Source organism: Triticum dicoccoides, chromosome 3B (assembly GCF_002162155.2).
Source record: "Triticum dicoccoides isolate Atlit2015 ecotype Zavitan chromosome 3B, WEW_v2.0, whole genome shotgun sequence".
Classification (NCBI taxonomy): domain Eukaryota; kingdom Viridiplantae; phylum Streptophyta; class Magnoliopsida; order Poales; family Poaceae; genus Triticum; species Triticum dicoccoides.
Genome location: NC_041385.1, coordinates 52,556,530 through 52,561,594, shown reverse-complemented (window position 1 = coordinate 52,561,594; position 5,065 = coordinate 52,556,530).

Below are 5,065 nucleotides of genomic sequence, written 5' to 3'. Positions count from 1 at the left end.
TTGGGATCCGACGCTCCTCGCCATGCTACATACCGTGCCTACGTCGGACAACTACACTGGAGCCGGTGATTGGTACATGGACACCGGGGCTACGGCTGACATGTTTGCTCATCTTGGTAATCTTGCCTTCTTCACTCCCGTCACCATTGACCGCCGCATCATTGTCGCAACGGTTCCACACTCCCTATTACACATGTCGGGCACACTTCTTTTCCTTCTATTTCCATGCTTATTACTTTGTCTAACATACTTGTGTCACCTCATCTTATTATGAACCTTATTTCCGTTCGTTGTTTAACTCATGAAAATCCTGTTATTGTTGTATTTAACGAGCTTGGTTTTTGTGTCAACGACGCTCAAACCAGGATGGTACTTCACCGATGTGACAGCCTCGACGAGCTCTATTCGGTGCTTTCGTCATCCTCCTCCACCACCGCACTGGTTGCTCTCTCCGCCAACGTCGATCTCTGGCACGCTCGTTTGGGTCATCCCAACCCCGTCACACTTCGTCATATTCTTAGGAGTTTCAGTTTCAGTTGTAATAAGATAGAGGATCACACCTGTCATGCCTGTCGTGTCGGCAAACATGATCGCCTCCCGTTTAATAACCCCACCACCATAGCTTCTTTTCCTTTTCAGTTGATTCATAGTGATGTGTGGACCTCTCTGGTTCCTAGTAACTCAGGCTACTTATATTATCTGGTTATCCTTGTTGATTGTTCTCACTATGTGTGGATGTTTCCTTTACGACAAAAGTCGGATGCACTCTCCACTTTGACGGCTTTTTACTCCTATGTCAGCATGCAGTTTGGGCACCTCACCCTTGCTCTTCAGACTGACAATGGAAAAGAGTTCGACAGACTTACTTTCCGCACTTTTCTGTCACACCACGACACAATTTTTTGTCTCACATGCCCATATGCTTTACAACAGAACGGTCGAGCCGAACGCGTCCTTCGCACTCTGAATGACTGCGTTCGCATGCTCCTGTTCCATGCTAATGTGCCGCCTCGTTTCTGGCCGGATGCACTCGCTACTGCTTCACTTCTCCTTAACCTTCGCCCCTGCCGTCCACGGTGGAACTATGCACCTCACCATCTTCTCTTCGGTACGCCCCCATCTTATGATGGCTTGCGTATTTTTGGGTGCCTTTGCTATCCTAGCACTGCCGACTCCGCTCCTGACAAACTCGCACCTTGTTTTGTTGCTTGCATCTTCATTGGCTACCCCTCCAACTCCAAGGGATATCGGTGCTACGACCCCGTCTCCCACTGTGTGTTCACTTTCCAGCACGTTTACTTTGATGAGCATGTGTCTCCATTTCAGCAGGTACCCCCGGCTGTTCCTCCCGCCATCGGTGACGCGGACTCCTTGACGCCTCTCCCAGGATGCTCGCACGCCTCTCTTGGCCCGCTCCTGGCTTTGAGGCGCGCCCCCCGCATGCGGAGCCTCCTACAGCCGCGACGCTAGCGTCCTCGGCGCCCCCGACGTTGGCGCCGGTGGCCCCCGCGGCCCTCTCGACGCCGGCGCCCCCAGCCCCCTCGGCGCCCGCGGCTCCCCTAGCGCGTCTGGACGGTCCAGTCATTCGTGCGCGTACGGGCGTTTTTTGCCCGAGCTCGTGCTATGCCTCGGATGACTACATCCATGCGGCATCCACCTCTGAGCCATTGCCGTTGTCGTCCTCCATTGAGCCGCTCTTCATGACCCGCTCTGGATGGCTACGATGAAAGATGAGTTTGACGCCCTGTTGCGCAACCGGACGTGGCAGCTTGTTCCCCTTCCTCGACACGCCAACGTGATTACCGGGAAGTGGGTATTTAAACACAAGCTCCATCCTGATGGTACCCTTGATCGCTACAAAGCACGCAGGGTCGTTCGTGGATCCCGACAGCGTGCTGGCACCGACTTCACCGACACCTTCGCTTCGGTCGTCAAGCCCGACACGATACGCACGGTTTGACGGTGTCCTGGACCAGGGGGTATTCACCATGTCGTCTCCCGATCAGTTGGATTGGACCGAGGACCTCCATGGCCGTATACTCATGGGCCAGTTTGGACAACTGCCGCATACAAGGAAGATTCTACAAGACTTGGTGAGCAAGACAAGGACTCCTCCCCCACCGGCATATTTGGCTAGGACTCTTGTTATCCTAGGCCTCCGGTGTATTATATAAACCAGGGTAGGGCTAGTCGATAGATCAAGATACAACAATCATAACCATATGCTAACTTCTAGGGTTTAGCCTTTACGATCTCGTGGAAAATCAATCAAGCAGGAAGTAGGGTATTACCTCCATAGAGAGGGCCCGAACCTGGGTAAACATTGTGTCCCCCGCCTCCTGTTACCATTAGCCTTAGATGCACAGTTCGGGACCCCCTACCCGAGATCCGCCGGTTTTGACACCGACACTTGTGCTTTCATTGAGAGTTCTGTTGTGTGATCGGCAAAAGGATAAATGTCTCAACTGCAGATCAACTGCGACGTCGACTTCTTTGTCACCGGCTCGACTGGTCACCTTGGCTTAACCAAGGACTGCGCCCTACCTCCGATCATTATGTTCGGTTGAGGGCCTTCATCAACATCAATTCCTATCTCTATCATGATCACGGAGGAATTATCCTTGGAGCCCGGGGGCTCAACGTCAACATTGCCCCCAGGCGACCGTGCTGTTTTTCTGGACAGCGAACTTGTATCCGCCGCCACCGCCTCCTCGAGTGTCGTTTTAATGATTGCTTCCTTGGGATTGTGCAGAATTGAGTCTACAACAACCCTGGAAAATTTCGTCGAGTTCCGATGGAGGAATCTTTGGAAATCTCCGATATACCAGAGCCCTGTCAAATCTGGACGGGAATCTGGACGAGTTTAGGGCGTGGTCTCCAGAGCCCAGCTCGGAGGTCCTTTAAAAGATCCAACCGTTCATCTACTGCGGAATTCCTATATCTACCACCTCTCAAAATTTCAGCTCGATCCGACCGTCTAAACTCCGGGAACCTTCCGATTAGTGCATCACTTTTCGGATTTGTTTTCTACGCGAGAACGAATCCGACCCGAATTCATCTTTTTTATGAACGGGATTTCAGACATCCTTTTTGAAGGAAGTTTTGTATGGGGTATTTTGTTTTGTTCCCAAACACATCCTGCTAATTTTAAAGTATTTTCCAATATGATCTTCACCATCGTGCTGGTGTCAAACCAGCCTGACAACGTTGCTCTATGGCTGCCAATCTGCGCTAGACACGTCGTCACTTTGTTGAGCCGAGCTCAACTTCTTCGGATCATCATCTCGGCAAGCCGATCAAGAGTTCGGCATCGCAAAAGATAAGTTGTCACCAACATCGCTGCCCCACGGATTATACGGAGCGGGCACACCGGCATCGCCGCACGGTCACTTCATCAAGCCAGCATTGACCACGTCACAAGTTACGACCTGCATCGGCATGGCCGAACCGTTGCTTCATCGAGCCAATGCCCATCACGCCGAACTACTTCAACACCCCAGCTGACATGGCAGCTGCAACATCTCCTCACCGACCTGCTCCGTCTCCTCGTTTGGACTGGGGGCTTCGTCATCTCTTCATCGACCTACTCCAGAGACTTCGGCGCCGTCAATCGACCAACTTCATCACGTTAGCTGGACCGGGGGCTTTGCCTCGACAAGCCAACCTTTGCCTGCATCGCCATGCCGCCACTCCATCGCTCACCAGGCAATGGGTGTGCGGACCAAGTCCCAATTTCGGGAGTAACCTTTTTTCAGATTGCTACAACAGATAAACTAGGTGCTATTAATCCTAGTAATTTTTTTTGCTTGGGTTTATTTTTTCGAAAAATTATTACTCTGGTTTGTTCCATCATCTATACACGGGTTTGTTAAATGATGGCCGCATTAACAATGGTTGTGTGATGGTTCAGTGCATTTCCCGTCCATAGTTTGGTGAACGCCTCATCTAGAGCCCGGACCGCCCTACAAATTCAGGCTTTGTCATGCCTTCACTGCGTCACGCCGATGCCCTGCATCGACATTGGCTTCGGCGCCAGGCCACATCTCTTTAAATAAATTATTTTTGCGTAAAGCAATTATACAAGGATTATATATACATACATACATACATACATCCATACATACATACATACATACATACATACATACATACATACATATATATATTATTTCCTAGACCACATTGTTTTATGTGTGCATGTAGTCGATCTTGACTGCGCGGTCACTACTCCGGAGTGTCGAACTCCTTGCTCGGACACCTCAGGCTTGGGGGCTGGGACCTCGGTCAAGCCGAGGACTGCAAACCTTGTCGGATCTGTCACATATCAATGGGCGTCTTCGTCCCACCACAAGCCCGAATCACGCCATCAACACCGAGCACATTAACCAGCTAAGTTGCTTACATGCTCAAAGACTTTCTGTTTTGAATTTTGTTCGGTAAGACCAAGCATTATACCTTTTTGGCAAAAAGTTGTTTGTGACAAAATTCCTTATCAAAACTTTGTTTGTGACACACAAATTCAAATACCCCGTTTACTTGGGGGCTTCCTTTATGAAGTCTTTCCTCTTGCATATGATTATACTTGTATGGCTTCGTTCCTTGTTTGTCTATTACACTACAATATGCATCATATTGACCTAAGTGTTCTGCAAGCTGGGTTGCCTGGCTCCTGTGCTTATCCCTACGTTCCTGATTGTTCGGCTAGGGAGTAAAGGGAGCACCTCTGTGATTGTCACGACCGGGTCATCCGAGCTCGGACCTCAGATTGGGTGAAGCCGAAAGCTAGCGCTCTTATTGTTTTCAATCATGGTCGGCACATAACACAACTCATGAGTACAAAAAATCTATTGCACAAGTCTCATCATAACAACGAGCAACCGAAGAAAGGTATCGGTGGAGGTACTATTTTCTTCGAAGATGCTTCTTACACTTCGTCAGTAATATAGAATAAGTTCCATTAGCGCGCTTTGTCTTTTACTGTTACAGCCTTATGGCCTGATTGCCTGGTTATCGGAAACACCGTCGATATTCTCGACAGGTGTATTACATAACACTTTTCGGTCCT